Source organism: Nicotiana attenuata, unplaced genomic scaffold (genome assembly GCF_001879085.1).
Source record: "Nicotiana attenuata strain UT unplaced genomic scaffold, NIATTr2, whole genome shotgun sequence".
Lineage (NCBI taxonomy): Eukaryota > Viridiplantae > Streptophyta > Magnoliopsida > Solanales > Solanaceae > Nicotiana > Nicotiana attenuata.
In genome coordinates, this window is record NW_017670635.1 from 1 (window position 1) to 18,692 (window position 18,692).

Below are 18,692 nucleotides of genomic sequence, written 5' to 3' on the forward strand. Positions count from 1 at the left end.
GTAAAATGTGACATTAACCCTACATGCAAATGCCAAGTATTTTTGAATTTTTCATGAATTAAACAATAATAAACGTGCAGAAACAAATGCAAACAATTAACAAAACATGCCACAAAAATCCATAAAATTGCAAATAATGAAAAGAGGTTATTTTGTTTTGAATTTATGGGAATAATTCATATAGGGCAAAAATCACGTGCTCACAGCTGCCCCTCTTTGCTCGGGAACACGAAGAGTTTCCGTGCAAAGATAAGTGAGCGGAAACGAGTGATTTTTGCCCATTCGAATACTCCGTGTGAAGCAATTTTGAAAACCGTCTGACTGAACCCTGCTTCAAAGGTTGCCTACATATCCTTGGTTGAAAAGGAATCAGGTCAGTGTAGTTCTGGAAGGTCTGGTAGCTGGGACTACCAGGAGCTGTGAATTTCACTGCTGTTGCTGCTGCTACTGCTTGCTGACCTCCTTATTACACCAAAAGGAAAATCAAAGCTAAGCTAGTTATGCCTATCAACTATGAGTTACAAGATTCCTATCTATAATTCTCTTGAAACTTGATCTCGAGTCTTAGCTGATTTGGCTGTGGACTTCGATCTGAATCTTGATGCTCGCAAGTTGTAGGTGTTTACTTCTTCATGCAACATTGGGTCAAAACAGGATCAGCGGAGCTTGCGACTTCAATCAGATTTTAAGCAACCCGCACCCTTGCTTACTTCACATTTGAATTCATTTCTTTTTGTTCTTTTCTTCTTTTCTTGATTCTGGATTGAGACTCATTCCATTGGTCATCTCGCACCTTGTGTCTTGAGGTCAACCTGCATTAAGATATCAAAACAAACAAACGAACAAAATTTTCTGCCCAGTTTTCACTAGGAAAATTTCGTGAGTTAGTTGTGACACATATCTAAGCAGTCAAATTAGGATTGTGTATTCTTGTGAATGAATCCAGGTTATGCTGGAAAATGACCGGGTTATGCCGGAAAAAGAAAAAGAGTCNTTCAACAAGACAATTTGTAGTTTGAATGGTGGTTGGTTCTGTGGCCTTGATCATCCCAATTGCTTGATCCCGGCCCCTTTTCCGTTGAGAACTTTGCTACTTGTTGGCCTTGAGGGTGAATCTCTTTTCAAACCGACCGGGTCCAACTCTCAGGGCTTCATTATGACTCGCCCGTGTGGGCTCTGGCCTTTTCACTTTATTCTGCCCTTGGGACCTTTGCCTTTGACTTCCTTTCTTTTCCAATGTTTTTGCTTTGAAAGCATCAACCACCATGGCCAATCGGGATTGGACTGATGCACCCACTGAGGCTGGGTATTTTCTTTGACTCTGACCAGGCGGAGCCCTGTAAAACCGGTCCTGCCACCTTTTCTTTGTAATAGTTACGGAATCAGAGTTAAATCGAAAGGGATTCAAAGAAAGGTATGCAGCAGACAAGCATATGAGTTTAAAGAGAAGCGTCCCTTTCGGGGGAAAAGAAGGACTTATCTAGAGTGCATGCTGGCTTCAAATAAACATGACATGCTTTTTGGACTGGACGCCCGACCAAAATTTCCAACTTCCCGTGAACCCATTGATCCGCATTTCAACACCAGGGAACCTTGCCAGGACTCTTTTAGTGATGAGATGTCTTTTTTTTGGCCGATAGCGCCCTTTGCGGCTTTTCGACAATCGACCTCTCTCATTTCTCTTCTCACCGTCGCCCGATAGTGCTCTTTGCGAGTTTTCACTAAGCGAACTCTCTCATTTTCAGTTTCTCTACTTACCATCGTCTTATGGTGCCCCAAGGTTTTCACCAATAAGACTCTCTCATTTTATTTCTCTCAATTTGAATTGCATCGGATCCCCACAATGACGTTTTTCATTTCCTTGCCTTTGTCAATTGATCGGAAGGACTTGAACAAGGTCTTTGGGTAAAAAGGATTTGGGAGGAACTACAACTTTGGAACCATTTCGGCGGATTCATAGCCGAACCATCATATCATCTGCCACAGTTTCAACTTTTGGGGAAATTGGGATTTTTGTTTTGGTGTGACTGAACCTCAGGGTGAGGCTGCCTACGTATCCTTTCGGAATCAAGTCAAACGTAGTTCAGAAAAACATTTGTTTTTGTTGTTTTTGTTTTTGTTTTGTTTGTTTTTGTTTTTTCTTTTCTTTTCTTTTCCTTTCATCATATTTTCTTTTTCTTTTCTTTCTTCTTTTTTCTTTTTTTTTTCTTCATATTTTTTTTTCTTTTCTCTTTTTTTTTTCGATAATACTTCCGGGTTCCAAAGAGGGTAGCGAAAGAAGGGTAACCGGCTCAAATGGGTTTACGAAGGGTTAATAGTGTTTGGATAACGAAAAGAAAAGCCTTCGTCATCTCAATTGCACAAAAACCAACACCGTAGAGAGCCTAGACATAGTACCTTTTTACTGCATCTGCATTCACAACTATTTCGGGATCATTTCCTTTGATATCTTCCAAATACAATGCTCCTCTCAGCAATATTTTCCGGATGAGGTATGGACCCTTCCAATTAGGAGCGAATTTTCCTTTTGCTTCCCGGTGATGAGGGAGAATGCGTCTTAACACGAGTTGTCCCACTTCAAAATTCCTGGGACGCACCTTCTTGTTGTAAGCGCGGGCCATTCTTTGTTGGTACAACTGGCCGGATGTGCCCTGAGTACAACACACTCTTTTGTTGTAATGTACGGACCTTTCCAAACCGCGAACCAATTTTCCTTCAATTGTTCCAATTCTTTGTTTTATTTCCTCAAGGTTACCTTCTTTGCATTTCGACTCTTGATTCATTATTTCGAAATCTGACAGCGTTTTGGGATCTAGGCGTGAAGTCCGCCAGCATGTCATGTAATTTAAAGCTGCATTATTAGAGCTAAAGAGAAGAAATGAAGGAGAAAAATAGCAAAATCAGAAAGGATAAAGAAAAAATGAGCGATGAAATATTGATTTCATTTCTTGGAATTTTGAAGATAACAGGGTTCACATTCAGGAACTTAAAGACAAGAAACTAAAAGAAACATCCGAGTTACACCCTGGAATAACTCGGGATGCAGAAAAAGTAGCAGGACGGGTCTACCGGGACTCCCGCCTGATCGGGCATGGCGTAGCCTTCCAGTTTTGAAGCTTGGCGCTTGGTCCCATCTATAACACCTCAGCGGTGCTAGTGCCCTCTCCCGGCTGGACCATGTGGGTTTCGTAGAGCATTTTCCTCATTGCCCCACGTATTTCCTCAATTTCTTCAGCCGTGAAAACCTTATCATCTTCCTCTTTACTGTACATAGGCTTGACAAAAGTTTCATACAAATGTACCACCTCATAATCGGCCATTTTCATTTTTGGAAAGAACACTTCTGCTTCCTCAGCACTCACAGGCTTCTTTGGCGGGAAGCGCCTTCTGGTGGCATTTTTTACCTCCTCTACATTTGAATATTTCTCAACAAGGGGGTTTTTTAGCAGCTCGCCCAAGATCTCTTTACCCTTGTACGTAACCACCGTCTGATGATAATTCCATGGTACCGCAACAGGGTTCGTCATAGGCTTCTGTGGTACGCGTCCAATAACCACTGGCTCACTCAGCCGAGGTGGTTTGATTGTCCCCCGCACCACATCAGCTTTCTTTTCTGGTTCTGTCTTGGTGATTTTGCTCTTCTTTTCCCCTTTCTCTTGCTTCGGGGCCACCTTTGGCTTTCTTTCCGCATCAGCAATAGCAATTATAGCTTTTAATTCTGAATCAAATTCTCCGTCTTCACAGATCATCCCGATCACCGGCCCGTTATTGTGAGCGGGCAGCAGATTATTGGTCACATTTGGGACATCCTCATCCTTCAACACAATTTTCCCTTGCTCTATTAAGTTCTCCACCGCTTGTTTCAGAGTCCAACAGTCATTTATATGATGACCCTCTGCCCCTGAATGGTATGCACACCTGACACCAGCTTTGTAGGCAGGCGATGTCGGGTTTGTCTGTATTGAGGGACCGACTGCAGTAGACCCATTTGGACAAGTTTCGGGAATAGACTAGAGTAAGATTCACCAATTGGGGTAAAGTTTGGTCTCCTGGGTGGTTCCCGAGGACGGAAGTTATTCTGCGGAGGTCGGGGGTTATAGTGGTTCTGGTAGGGAGGCTGATTTCTTGGGAATGGAGGTTGATTTCTTTTGGCATGTGGTTGCGGCCGACCGAAGGGTTGAGCGTTCATGACCGCATAAGGTGGAGGAGCATAAGCCATATCGTGATGAGGGTAGTAATGTTGAGGGGTTATGTCTGGGAACATGGATCTAGGAGCACGGTGTCTTCTTGCACCCGATACCGCCATAGATGTTTCTTCTTTCTTCTTGGCCATTCCTCCAAACCCACCTTGAATGGCTTGGGAGGTTGCTCTAATGGCTGACTGGCTCAGAATTCTGCCTGTTTTCAATCCATTCTCCACCATTTCACCAATTTTAATAGCTTCTGCGAATGGTTTACCCATAGCTGACATCATATTTTGGAAATAATCAGCTTCCTGAGCTTGAAGAAACACCGTAACCATTTCAACCTCGTCCATTGGAGGCTTTACTCTCGACGCCTGCTCACGCCATTTGATTGCATATTCCCGAAAACTTTCTGAGGACTTCTTCTTTAGATTTGCCAATGAGTTTCGGTCTGGAGCGATGTCGATGTTGTATTGAAACTGCCTTACAAAATCTCTGGCAAGATCGTCCCAAATGTGCCATCGTGAGACATCTTGGTCCATATATCATTCTGAGGCAATGCCTACTAAGCTTTCTCTGAAGTATGCCATCAACAACTCTTCTTTTCCGCCAGCCCCGCGCAATTGGTTGCAATACTTTTTAAGGTGAGCAATGGGATCGCCATGCCCATCGTATTTCTCAAACTTCGGGGTTCTGAATCCCATAGGCAGATGCACGTGAGGGAACATGCACAGATCAGTATATGACACACTCTTCTGCCCACTTAAACCTTGTATGTTCTTCATGCTCTGCTCAAGGCTCCTCATTCTCTTTGCCATCTCATCTTGTTCAGGAGCTTTGGGAGTTTTATCTTGCCCTGGTGTAAGCTCAAATGGTGGTGGCTGAGGGTAAGTATATGTGGGATATTGAGGAGGATCTGCTTGAAAGATGGGATTTTGGAAAGTGAAAGCTGAGGGATCAAAGGCGGGCCTTGGCAGTGAAGGCTGTGTTGTAGCAGAGCATGGTGGAGCAATGAAGATGTTAGGAGCTGCTCCTGCTGGGAACACCTGGGGGCGGACCTCAGAAGGTGTTCCGACGAAGTGAGCGGTCACGGTAGGTTGTCCCAAAGGAGTATGAGGGTGGCTGATGGGGATATTGGAGGTACCCCCAGATCTGGGGAATAGTTCAGGAAATCCAGGGATGGCGCTTGGAGGCTCTCTCCCATTGGTCCAGGAGTCCCACATCTCCATGAGTCGGAGACGTAATATCCGGTTCTCTTCCGCTGTGACAGACTCAGATGCCGGGATCCTGAGATGGGGCTGTCCTCAGAGATGGGAACTGCGGGCAAAGTCATTTCTGTAGACATTTCCACACTTCCTTTCGATCTGGTAAAGTATTGATGCGATGCCAGCTTACCACAACCAACCAACGTTTCTAAAATCTAGGCTGGAATTGACAGCAACACACGGTTAGTTTGAGACAAGCAACAGATAGGTAATCGCACATTGGGGTGTGTGCACCTATACAGTTAAACGGATGTCTACATGTTTGCACTGGTTGCATGCGTCATCCCGGCTTTTCTTTTCCTATTTTCTCTTCTTTTGAGTTCTACTCTTTGTTTTTCTTGCTTTTCTTTCTCTTTTTATTTTTCTTTCATTTTTCTTTTCCCTCTGTTTTTCATTTTCTGCTTTTCCCTTTTCTTTTGCCATGGTTTTTCTCTCGATTCCTTATTCTCTTCTTTTGCGTTTTTTTTCCTCTCTTGTTTTTCCTTTATTTCCTTCCCTCGTATTTCTTTCTCTTTTTTATCTTTTTTTTAGGGTTACGGTCGAATCCTATGGAGATTGCCTACGTATCATGACCCCGCATGAATCAGACGAAGCGTAGTTCTTGCAAATAAGGTAAAGAAGCTAACTTTTTTTTTTTGGGAATTTTGAAAGAAATGCTTTAAAAGAAAAAGGGAAATATTTTTTTTTTGATTTTTGATTTTGATTTTTCTTTTGATTTTTCGAAAGAAAGACTTCTAAAAAAAATCTTTTCTTTTTATTGGAACTTTGGAAATTTTTAGAAGTAAAAGAAATAAGTTTATTTTTTGATTCTTTTTTTTTATTTTGAAAGTTGCCTCTTAATTTCGGAAAAGGGACTTTTACGAAAAATGTTTTGGATTTTTGAGCAAAAATATTTTCGGACTCAATTTTTCAAAATTTGTATTTTTTTATTTTTTTTATTTATGAAAGAAAGACATCTAAGGAGTATTTTAATGATCTATTTTGACCTAAAGGAGAAGTGGCTATTTTTCAAAATTTTTATTGAAGCAAACAAAGATTCGATTTTGCAAATACGGCCTTTCAGCACTTCGGGAAAGAAGATTTTAAGGCTGTGCCCGCTAACCATTGAAAATGACCCTAGGTGGGTGTTCTTGCGAAAATGGCCTTCCGGTGCCCTTTTTGGAACATTCGGCTTATTTTAGGCAAGAATAACATCACCTGACTTATTTTATTACAAAATTTTTTTGGTATTTTTGGCTATTTTTGCAAAAGGGTGGTTGGACCCGATGAGGGTTGCCTACGTATGTCACATCCGGTGAGAATCAAACCAGCGTAGTTCGGGAAGATTGGGAATTGAGTATACTAACTCTTTTTTTTTTATAAAACTCAGACCATGGATCTTTAAGGCAAAAGAAAAATATTTTTGATTTTTTAATTTTTTTTTGGAATTTTCTAAAAAAATGCTTTAAAAGAAAAAAGGGAATTTTTTTGGGTTTTTGGATTTTTTATTTTGATTTTATTTTTGAAAGAAAGACTTCTGAAAATTCCGTTTTTTTTTGAGATTTGAACTTTGGGAATTTTAAAAGTAAAAAGAAAATATTTTTTGTTTTAGTTTTTCATTTGTTTTCTCTTTTTCTAAGGAAAAAAGTAAATATTTTTGGATTTTGGATGTAACCTCTTAATTTTCGAAAGAGGGACTTCTTTAAGAAGAATGTTTTGAATTTCTGAGCTTTTATTTATTTACCAAAGTACTTCTAAGGAAAAGCAAAAATATTTTTGGACTTCAATTTTTCAAAATTTTTATTGACATTTACAAAAACAGACTTCTAAAGAAGAAAAGAGTATTCTTGGACTTTTGTTTCTGATTTTTTTTTGGATTTTTGGAAAAATACTTTAAAATGAAGGAAACCTGTATTTTGGATTATGCTTTTTTTTTTTTTTTTTTTTTCTGCATATGAAAGACATTAGAAAGAAGGAAACCATTTTTGAGTTTAAAAAAAAAATTCCTTTTTTTTGAATTTTTTTTTAAGGAAAGATTTCTAAAGAAAGAACGGAAATAAAATATTTTTGGATTTTTTGAAAATTGGGGTCGGAACCGATGAGGTTTACCTACGTATCTCACATCCGGTGAGAATCAGACCCGCGTAGTTCGGTCAGATTTGCCAAAATCAAATGTATATTTCTGAAACAACAATCTTTTCATTTTTCAAATATTTGTTTTTTTTCATTTTTTTTTCCAAAAATTTGGCAGCATTTCGGTACTATTTGGGCGTTGGTTTTTCTCAAATGGTCACCCTCACTTAGTCCTAACACTGCTTATTTTTCTCAATTTCACTCATTTAGTCGAGCCGATCAACATGCAAAGCCGAGCAAATAAATGCGCAAGTAGCACGTAGGATGCATCAGGATGGTCAATTCATTTTAGGTCACCTGTCCTAGACGGACCCAACCCCTGTGTTGAGTCCCCTAAGTCAAATGCACATGATGCAAACAAACTTCTTACTAGGGATGCGGCATGAGGTCGAGTTATTCTAGGTTCCAAACCTGACTATATGTTCTAGACTGTGTACCCAAGCGGACAACTCGAGTCGAGGAGGGGGCTACGTACCGGGAACCAAAAGGCCATCCGGCTTAGTAACTTGTCCGGCCTCTTTCTTATTTTAAGGTATTGACACTAATAGAGTAGAGAGTCTCAACCAGTGACCACATCCCCGGAGATGAGAAGAGAAGGGTTTCGTAACAATTTTTTATATACAATTCAGATAATATGAAAGCGGTAAAGCACTTAGCACATTTATCATGAAACATGTAGGAAATCAGATAAAGCCAAATATAACAATTATACTAAGCTCGAATTCTTGAACCCTGAATCGAAATTCTGGGTTCGTGTCCCCAGCAGAGTCGCCAGAGCTGTCACACCTCCTTTTTACACACCTACCCCGAAGGATAATGTATAAGGGAGTTTTTCCATTTAAAGTGACATTATTCGAAATGGGATTATTTATTTGTTTAGAGTCGCCACTTGGGATAGGATTGGCTTTTGGTGTCCCAAGTCACCGGTTTAACTTGAATCCCAAATCGAGGAAAAATTTCGACTTCCCAATTGGAGTCTGCGAACCAGAAATTCTGAATAAGGAATTCTGTTGACCCGAGGGAAGGTGTTAGGCACCCCCGGATCCCGTGGTTCTAGCACGGTCGCTTAAATTATTATAATTGGCTAAAAATCTGATTTTAATACATATTTTAACTTATATGCTTTTTAAATTTAAACCGCTTTTATTATTTATTTTTAAAGAGAATTGCAACATCGTGAAAACGCGTCTCGAACAACGTCACATAAATGCACCCGCGGTTTTTGACACATTTCGACTTCGTTGAGATTTGGATTTGGGTCACATAAATGTGCACTCGAGTTTAGGAAGGTAAAATTATTAAAAGCGCGCCTAAAGCGACTAATGTATTATTAACTTTGTGGGAGGCCATGAAATTCGCTAAATGGCGCGTCCCGAATTCTAAGGATTTTAATATGAACATTCAAAGAGGGCCCCGCAATTTATGCATTTTTGTTTGGCGGGGCTCACCTCATTTTATTATTCAAAGGCCATCCTAGAGTAAACTATAATTTTCAACTGATTTGGTCTCTAAACGACCTAATTGATTTAGTTATGCGATTTTTACTAGGAGTATTCAAGGAGGCTCAAACCTTAAGTCCAAAATTTAAACAAGTAAAATGGACCTTCAGCACGTTGGGCCTCAAAACTTGGCCCAATCCCTGTAACATGAAGCGGCCCGACAATTTGGACTTCAGTAAAGTTCAGTCTGATCAGAAATAAGCTGGGCTTTTCCCATTGAGGAGCTGGGCTGAAAGTCAGGCCCAGTCATGGCCCAAACAATATAAATCAAAGTCCGATTCCTATGTATATTATGAACTAAGACCTGATTATTATTGGAATTCTTAGTGTTAACTAAATGGTGATCTAATACATAAGACCACTAGTCAGCGTATGGACCAACAAAACAGCAGGATCATATTCATTAACATACAGAAGTAATAGCTCATCTCTTAAATCTATGAGGAACTTTTATATTTTGTTTGCTTGAATTACATGCCAAAATAAAGAGGAAATGATCTCTAACCATTTTCACACCTGAACTGACCTTTACTTATATCCTATTTGAGTTTTAAACGAAAAAACAGAAAACAACAATACATTTAAGTACAAGCTTCTTCAATTATGAATATGCAATCCAAGTGCAAAATCTGATTTCACAATCATGCCATTTGAATGTTGAACTATTAACTACAAGTGAAGATCCACAATCAGCGTCTATATTTATGCTGTTGACAATTAAACTATTCACTGAACACAATTACCCTAGACTAATTAACAGTCCAATACCAACTGGCAGTCCAAAATAGTCCAAATCAACTTAAAAGCAGTCCTAATTATACAATCCATGTGTCTATTGTCCATGTAACACAAATAACAGCTGACCAAATAACTACAAACATCTATTTAACTACAAACAACAGAAAACATCCCATGCACATAGATCTGATGAACACTTTTTATTTCAACTCCAATTCAAAGCTACATTGAGGTGAATTCGAAGATGTGTACCTGGAATTTGAAATACAACAAAGACAAGGAGAGGTCAGCAACAGTGTGAGATAAACACAGTGTCAAACAACAAAGGACAACAACGACTATTTCAGCTTGGAATCCAGTGGAAACAACAAGGAAAAACACCAGCGAATAGACTCAAAAATTGACTGAACCAACCACTTTCAGCTTGAAACGACCCAGGAGCTTTTAATCTCAACTACTGAATAGAACTAAGAGATCCAAACCACTTTGAACCTTATGTAAACTGAAAATTTGAAGTAGGATGCTAAAACTTTGAAGCTGATCTAAAATTATAATCAAACAGTGTTTTTTGGGGAATTTTCAGATTCTCAAAACTTTGGGAATTTTTCAGAGAGATTGAAACTTTTTTTTAATTTTTCCAGATCTGTAAAACCTGGGAGAACACTTTTTGGGGGGAATTCTTTAGAGGCTGGAAAACTTCTCAATGAAGGCAAATGGGCTGCTTTTTATAGGCAAATTTCAGGAGGAAGCTTCTAGATTTTACTCACACTTTTTCCCCCTCTTTTATTTACTCATTAGTCCTAAAGTTTTGACTTATTCTTCAAGCTACCTTACGAATTTTCCTGAACTTTCACTTTGAACCCCACCTAGAAACTTCTAGGGAGTTCTAAATCAGTTATTGCTAGATTCCCTAAATGGAATTCCCTAAACTACCCTTTTACTAGTCTGAAATTACTGATCCATATCAATTAAACCCAACCCCTTAGTTTCAGCTTACCATGGTGAGTCAATATTAACTAAATACTAACCCAACATTACCTAACAAGTGAACTAACTAATCCTACTGAAATTAACTCCTAATTATCATTCAAACCCTATGGCTAAATTTAAACTAAGGTCACAATTAAAATGGTAGCATCAACTTCCAATTATCAACTCAATGAAAGTTAAGATTCAAACCAAATCAGATTAAGCAAAATCCAAACGACACGAAGAACAGAATAGAAATCCAGTTGAAATTCTAAGAACTAATCATTGACCAATCAGTAGAAAAATGGGAACTAAAGTGTAATTCAGGTAAATTATTCACGAAATCAAATATGAATCGCAGAATCAACTAAAATCAGAAACTATGTAGGCAGAATCATCCTAGACGAAAATTAAACTAGAAATAAAAAATTATGAGGATAGAAGCAATCGTAGAAAAAATTAAACAAAGAAGAAGGGAGAAGAACAAAACTCACCGATTTAAGTCTTCAACTCGACTGAATTCACACGTGGTCTTCAAATAATATTATGTGTTTGTTCTTGGTAAGAACAAACACATAATACAATTTTAAAACCATGCAAGCACTGGCCAATCCTAGAAATTCCAATAACTTTGACAGCAGCCCTAGATCCGAAATTTGTGAAGTTTTACTTAGATTTGAAAGGTTTTGGCTTGGGTTTCAGAATGAGGAGGTCCAGGAGACTGTAGGGTACAATTTTGACCGGATTTGGAAGAAGTAGGGTTTTGGCCGGATTTTCAAATGAAGATTCGAAAAGATTGGCAGTGATTCGAGGGAAATGGTTTGGATATTTGGGATGAGGAGATTGAGGAGGTCCTAGGGTGTTAATTTGGGACCGATTTGCGGTGGCGCCGCCACCGGAGGAATTTTGGGCGGCGCTAGGGTTCATGAATTTGAACCCAGATTCGAATAGTTCTGGGTTCATTCGACGGAAACTGGTCGTGGATTGGGAATGAGGAGGTGTAGAGGAATTCAGGGTGTGATTTTGGTTGCCATTGGGGTGGTTTGAGTCGTCGCCGCTGGCGGGTTTGACGGAGTGTATCAGGGCGGCAGAGCTTCTCTAGGGTTTGGGAGGGTATGAGAGACGGGAACAAGGGGGTGGGGGTGGCCCTTCGTATAGTTTTATATTAAAGATCCTCGAGTTCCTGGCCGCTGGATCATGAAACCTTAACGGTTGAGATTGATTTTGGCAATACGACGTCGTTTTGGCGTCTTTGAGCCGGACTGGGCTAAGGCGTTTTGGGCCTGAGTTGTGCGGGTTTACAGGGGTATCTATTGGGCCTGGTTGAATTAAATCTGAACAGCCCAAACTTCTATCTTTCAATTCAATTTCATTTTAATTAATTCCTAAAAATCCAAATTAATTCCTAATATTCAATTAGAAATCTAAATTAACTCCTAATACTCAACTAATCCTAGACTAATTAACACCAAATAAATTCAGAAGAAACACTACTAAGCATCAAAAATCAAAATTAAAAATGCCAATTGAACTATTTTTGTTATTTTCTTTATTACTAACTAATCGTAAAATGTGACATTAACCCTACATGCAAATGCCAAGTATTTTTGAATTTTTCATGAATTAAAAAATAATAAACGTGCAGAAACAAATGCAAACAATTAACAAAACATGCCACAAAAATCTATTAAATTGCAAATAATAAAAAGAAGTTGTTTTGTTTTGAATTTATGGGAATAATTCATATAGGACAAAAATCACGTGCTCACAATCACCATTCTAACTTGTTCCAACGCTCGAAACACTCAAAACAACATCAAAACATCAAATCACCCTCGGATTCAAGCCTAAGGATTCCGAAACTTCCGAATTCCGCAAATGACGTAAAAACCTATCGAACCTCACCCGAATGACCTGAAAATTTACACACACGTCACAAATGACACAACGTCTAATTTCCAAAATTCCAATCCGACCCCGATATCAAGATTTCGACTGCCGACCGGAAAACGCCAAAATTCATATTTCGCCAATTCGAGCCTAAATCTACCACGGACCTTCAAATTACATTCCGATCACGCTCTTAAGTCCCAAATCACCCAACGAAGCTATCTGAACCATCAAAACCCAATTCCGAGATCCTTTACCCACAAGTCAACTTCCGATTGACTTTACCAACTAAATCACCAACTTAAGAGACTAAGTGTCTCATTACATTCTAAAACTCCTCCGAACACAACACAACCAACACGATATGATCAAATACAACTGAACAACACACAGGGAAATAGAAATGGGGAGAACGAGACTGAAACTCATGAAACGACCGGCCGGATCGTTACAAGTTGTATGTACATAAGTAAAGATAATTCACTTTGATAAAAGTTGTGCATGCGTCTTACAGAAAAATTGTTGTGGCAACTAGGTAATTATCATGATTTGACAATATACTATGTATATAATTCAGGCCAAATAGAAGCATGTTGAAGTCGTAGGTAAGATACGATCACATTGTAAATTTCTAAAATTAAAAGTACAAATATTATATATCTAACTAACTTAACTAAATTAGTATTTTTTAGTTTCAGATAATATTTTTTCAGGTCCAGAGATGACGTCCAATTATTTTTTTCAAGTATTGTGATAACATAATAACATTAGTTTTTCGCATTTAAATGATAATTGACTAAACATCTACATGTCATTATTTACGTGGAATGCACGTTTATAGAAACTAGTCTATATCTATATCAGTATCTATCTATATCTATATTTATATTTATATCTATATCTATATCTATATCTTCTATATTATTATAAAAGCACGAATAATTTATGTTAAATGTCGAGCGAAAAAAATATCCCTAAAATATTAAGGGACTTTTATGCCCCTTAATATTAAATTCTCCAAAAGAAATTATTTCATATCGGTTAGTATTGTAATAACAAGAATTTATATGTGATACACACCAGGATTCATATTATTCTACGAAGTTATTTACTATTAGGATTCATGTTCTTCTACGATGTAATTTACTACTTGGATTTGTAAGATAGTTTGTTATTTCACATGTTGGGAAGTGGGTTGTTCCCACATCGGAAGAGAAAAGGCATTTTTGGAGCTTTTTAAGCACTTGTCCCTTTATGTCTTTGATTTAGGACACATACTTTTAAGTGTGTGCAATTAAGTATACTATATATTTAAATATTATAATCAAAGACTTGGATATTGGGCGCAGGCCGGGTCGGATCCTAAAATTAATCATTTTATTTTTGTGACAGAAAAAATTAAATTTATTTGAATTTTAAATTCAAAATTCGAATAAACAATTGTGTCTGTTATGAAAGGGTCCAATCGAATATGTCTGTCTGTGAAACAAGACATCTTTTCTGAAAATGTCTATTGGTTGCCTATAAATACTCAAGAAGATCCAATGAAGTAGTGATAAGTTAGGATTTTAACGTGTTTTATGCCCCTACTTGCCTATGCTTTAAGTATAAATTGCTACAAAATAGCCCCAAAATGCTCACAGGTTGTGCTTGATTACAGGTTTGGTCGACAAAGTTACGAAATGTCAAAGATCGGCTCAAAAAGGAGTGAAACCTGATCAAGTATCAATGACCAAGAGAATTGAGGAAAAATGGCCTAGTGCGGACCATGCAAAAATGGATGCGGCCGCACTAGGAGGTTCAGAGACATGGTAGATTCAGGGAAGTATTACGGGGCCGCGGTTGGATTCTCGCGGTCCGCGGTCAGGCTACGCGGCCGCTTCACATTTTTGTGCGGTCCGCGTGAACGAGATTCAGAGAGTTGAATTCTTAACAATTTCAAGCAATGCGCTCCGCGCTCATTTATGTTCGGCCGCGCCAACTTCCATCGCGGCCGCGCTGCATTTCCACGCGGTCCGCGGTCCTCAACTTCAGAGAAGCAGAAACCAGAAGTTCAAGAGCCAGTGCGGCCGCGGTCCTTTTTGTGTGGTCCGCTGATCGCTGCCGACTCAACACTACACTAAGGTAGGAAGAGCGGGTTGCAACAGCTTTTACCCGAATAGTGGTTCGGGATCGAATTTTCACAGGGAGCTAGTAATGGAGTTGTATTGTCTGTTTAGTCTAGAATTGCAGTTGTGTCTCTAATATCACTTCTAACATCTTTGGTTTTGATTTTTTATATCTACTATTATAAGACTAATGTTTGAAGCTAAATTATGCTACGGAGATATTGCTAAGTTGTAATTAATATAGAGAAAGACACTAGGGTTGTGGCATTACCTAGGTGACTAACTAACAGGTAGATGCTACTAAGGGTAAATTGACATATTTGGGGCTTATGCTATAACCGTTGCTCAATTGTACCCACTCTCACACCTCTCGGTAGAGAGAGTGATTTTGCCGAATTGACTCTCTCGAGACCAATTGGGTAGGCCAATTAGACCAAGCAACTAGGGTTCAAGTAGGGTAATTACTCTCTCGAGGTTTAACCTATTAATTGGGACTACCATTTCTCATGGGTCCATCCCAATTCCTTGTTGGGTCAATTTTGGGGTCATGGACTCTCTTTCTCAAGAAGAGTTAAACCCACCAAGCTAGAATCAGTGTTTGCAACCACCAATCCTTAATTAAAACCTAAAATTAACCCAAATAGCAAACACCTAATATCAATCTATCCTTAGATGGTAACACCCATCAATTACCCACACTAGGATTTAGCCACAATCCTAGATAGTGAGTTTAGCTACTCATGCTAGATGCAAAAATTAAAGAAATAGATGAAGAAACAAACATATTAATTGATTACTAAGGAAGAAATACAATATTGAAGGTCAAAAATGCTAAAAATGGCTAAACCCAGTGTTCTCACGAGCTCAACATCCTCCGCAAAACTAAAACTTAACCTAATAATGGGAAAAGGATCTATTTATAGTGGCTGAAAAAACTGGATAAAAATACCCCTGCGGGGTCAGCGCGGGCCGCGCAAAAAGGTAGCACGGCCGCGTTGGCTCTTGAACTCTTGAAATTTAACTCTCTGAAGTTGAGTAGCGCGGCCGCGGCAGCTCTGGCGCGGACCGCGTAAGTGTGACCGCAACCGCATGGCTTGCTCTGGTCCCAACTGGCATCTCTCTGAATCTTTTCACGCGGGCCGCATGAAAAAGTGGCGAGCCGTGTGAGCTGAACGCGGGCTGCATAAATCCAACCGCGGCCGCGTTGTGAGAGCCCTGAATATGCACTTCTCTGAATCTCCTAGTGCGGCCACGTGCACTTTTGTGCGGTCCGCACTAGGCTCTTTTTTCCATCACTTTACTTGGCCTTTGATACTTGAGCAGGTTTCACTCCGTTTTGAGCCGATCAATGATATTTCAGTCACTTTGTCGCTCAAACCTGCAATCAAGCACAACTTGTGAGCATTTTGGGATTATTTCGTATCAAATTATACTCAAAGCATAGGCAAGTAGGGGCATAAAACACGTTAAAATCCTACTTATCAACTCCCCCAAACTTAAACATTTGCTTGTCCTCAAGCAAACAAAATAAGACCCACCCCTTAAAGGAACATCCAAGTAATTCCAGCTATCCTAAAGTAACCTTAACAAGCATCAATTGAGACTAACAATTGCCCTCAATACGAATGCATCATTAACACATTTTAAACTTCAAAAACTATGGTTCAAGTGTGACACAAGAACATCAAGCATTGACACATTTCATCAAAGAACTTTTCTCAAATACCTTGGTCATTGTGGAACCCACACTCACACATCCTCAACTCTCCCTAAGCGAACCTCACCTTTTAGAGTATTGACAGACAAACCGAGGTTGATGGACTTTCACTCATCTCTCTCAAGAAGAAGGCCACAAGTCCGGCTCTAGGTACCATATGCTTGCCCCTTATGTAAGTATCCACTAATGTAGGCTCCCTTCAACTCGAAATCATATAGGCCTTTTGCGGAGTCATTGTGAAGGCTTTTGGATAAGGGTAGGACATGTTTTTATTCAAATGGGTCCAATCTTCCCTTAAGCACTTCCTTTGATTCATTTTGGCACACTTTCTTGACTCATTTGAGTATTTCACTTCTTTTCAAGGGGTTAGAGGGACAGATTGTCGCTCTTTCTTATGCAATTCAAATCATTTTTCCTTTTTCTACTTTTTCCACGCCTTTTTCACTTTTGTTTCCCTTGAAACCCCTTTTTATTCTTTTTCACATTGGTCTTTCTTCTTGTCTTTTTCTTTTCTTTCTTTTTCATTGCTTTCCTTTTCCTTTTGCTTTTGTACCTTTTACCACTTTGTTTCCTTTCTTGTCTCTCCTCTCCCAAACTTAGACATTTGCCATTACTTCAAGGGAAGATTTTGGGTGCCAAGAGAGGGTATCTTTTAGAGCGGGTATATGCTTGTAACATTGGTTCTTGAAAGAAAAAGGTTCAAGGCTTGAAAGGGTTAACTAGGGATCATTTCATTGGTAGGCCATTGAATTGTTCAACTTAACATTGGGACCAAGGAGAGCCTATAATCACTTCTCAAGTCAAATTTCACCTAGAATTTCGCCTCAACAAACATTCAGGGCAAGTTCTAGACCATTGGCTCGGGACTTGGACTCACAATTCGATTCCTCACCACACATGCTAGGGGGTTGCTAAAGACATCGAGTCGAGGGCCCACAACGACCTCAGTTATGATTCAAGCGCACAATGGTCCAAAAAGACCACATGATGATTGTTTGGTCAACACAAGAGTCTCAAGTCCACGACTTTCACCATCCTAAGCACAACATTATGTCTTTGATCATGGGATCGAAGGCAGATGTGTTAGGCCCAAGTGAAGCTTTGCCTGAGGTACCCTTAACTACGAAATATCAAAAACAAAAGAAAAATCAAAAACAGACTCAAACCCTTAAGAAGGTTGTCACCCCATTTATCATGGGGAAGAGCCACCCGGTTCGCACTATGCTCCACCCTTGGAAAGAACCGTGGCATTAAGAAAACCAAGGGCTTATTGAAAACGCCGAAAACAAAACAAAAGGCTACGAGCCTATCTGTGAAGCTAAAAAAAATGAAAATTTTTGCGAAAATAGAAAAACAGAATGAATATGTACAATCGGGGAGTAGAATATACAATAAGGGATGCAAATATACCGAATGTAACTTTATATACAGACCAAAAGAGAATAAAAAGTACGAGAAAAGTAGCTAAAATGTAAAGTTATATACAGACCAACTAGAAAATCAAATCAACAGAACATAAAATGAGAATCTAATATGTACAGTCATCCAGATGATCCAAAAAAATGTAGGGCGCACCCCCACGAATAAGAGCTGGCATTGTCCCCAATGCCAACTACACAAATAAGCACAAAAAATCAATGAAAGGATATAGAAGAGCTCCCTAGGCCTGGTCCATCTGCATGGGATCCTCAGTGGTCCCCTGACCCTCTGTATGGGCAAAAACCTCAGACTGGTTCCCGGCCTGCTGCTGCTCTGCTGCTGGGACAGTGGCCTGCTCTTGGACCGGCTGAATATTGGGTACATCACTGGGGGGAATCTCCTGAGTCTCTGCAAGCTCAATCACTATACCCTCTGTACTGGGAAGCTTCCTCTTCTTCCTTGGAGGCCTGGGTGCCTGCTCCTGCTGTGGCTCTGGTGCTACTGCTGGAGGAGCTGAATCCTTAAATAACAAGTCTAAAGGCATCTAATCTGCTAATAGCTTGTCCACGTCCGCTCTAAGAACCTTCACCGACTCCTTAGACGCCCTTGACTTTCTCATCTTTTTGTGCTCCTTGGCATGTTCCTTCAGAGCTTTGCCATGTGAATCTACCGCCTTAGTCAAGGCAGCCTGAGTCTCCAGAATCTCCTCCTAGTTGGCCAGGAGCTTCTTCAATGTATCCTTAATAGACTGAGGAATCTGAACAGTGGCTGGCTCTGACTGGGCCTCAATT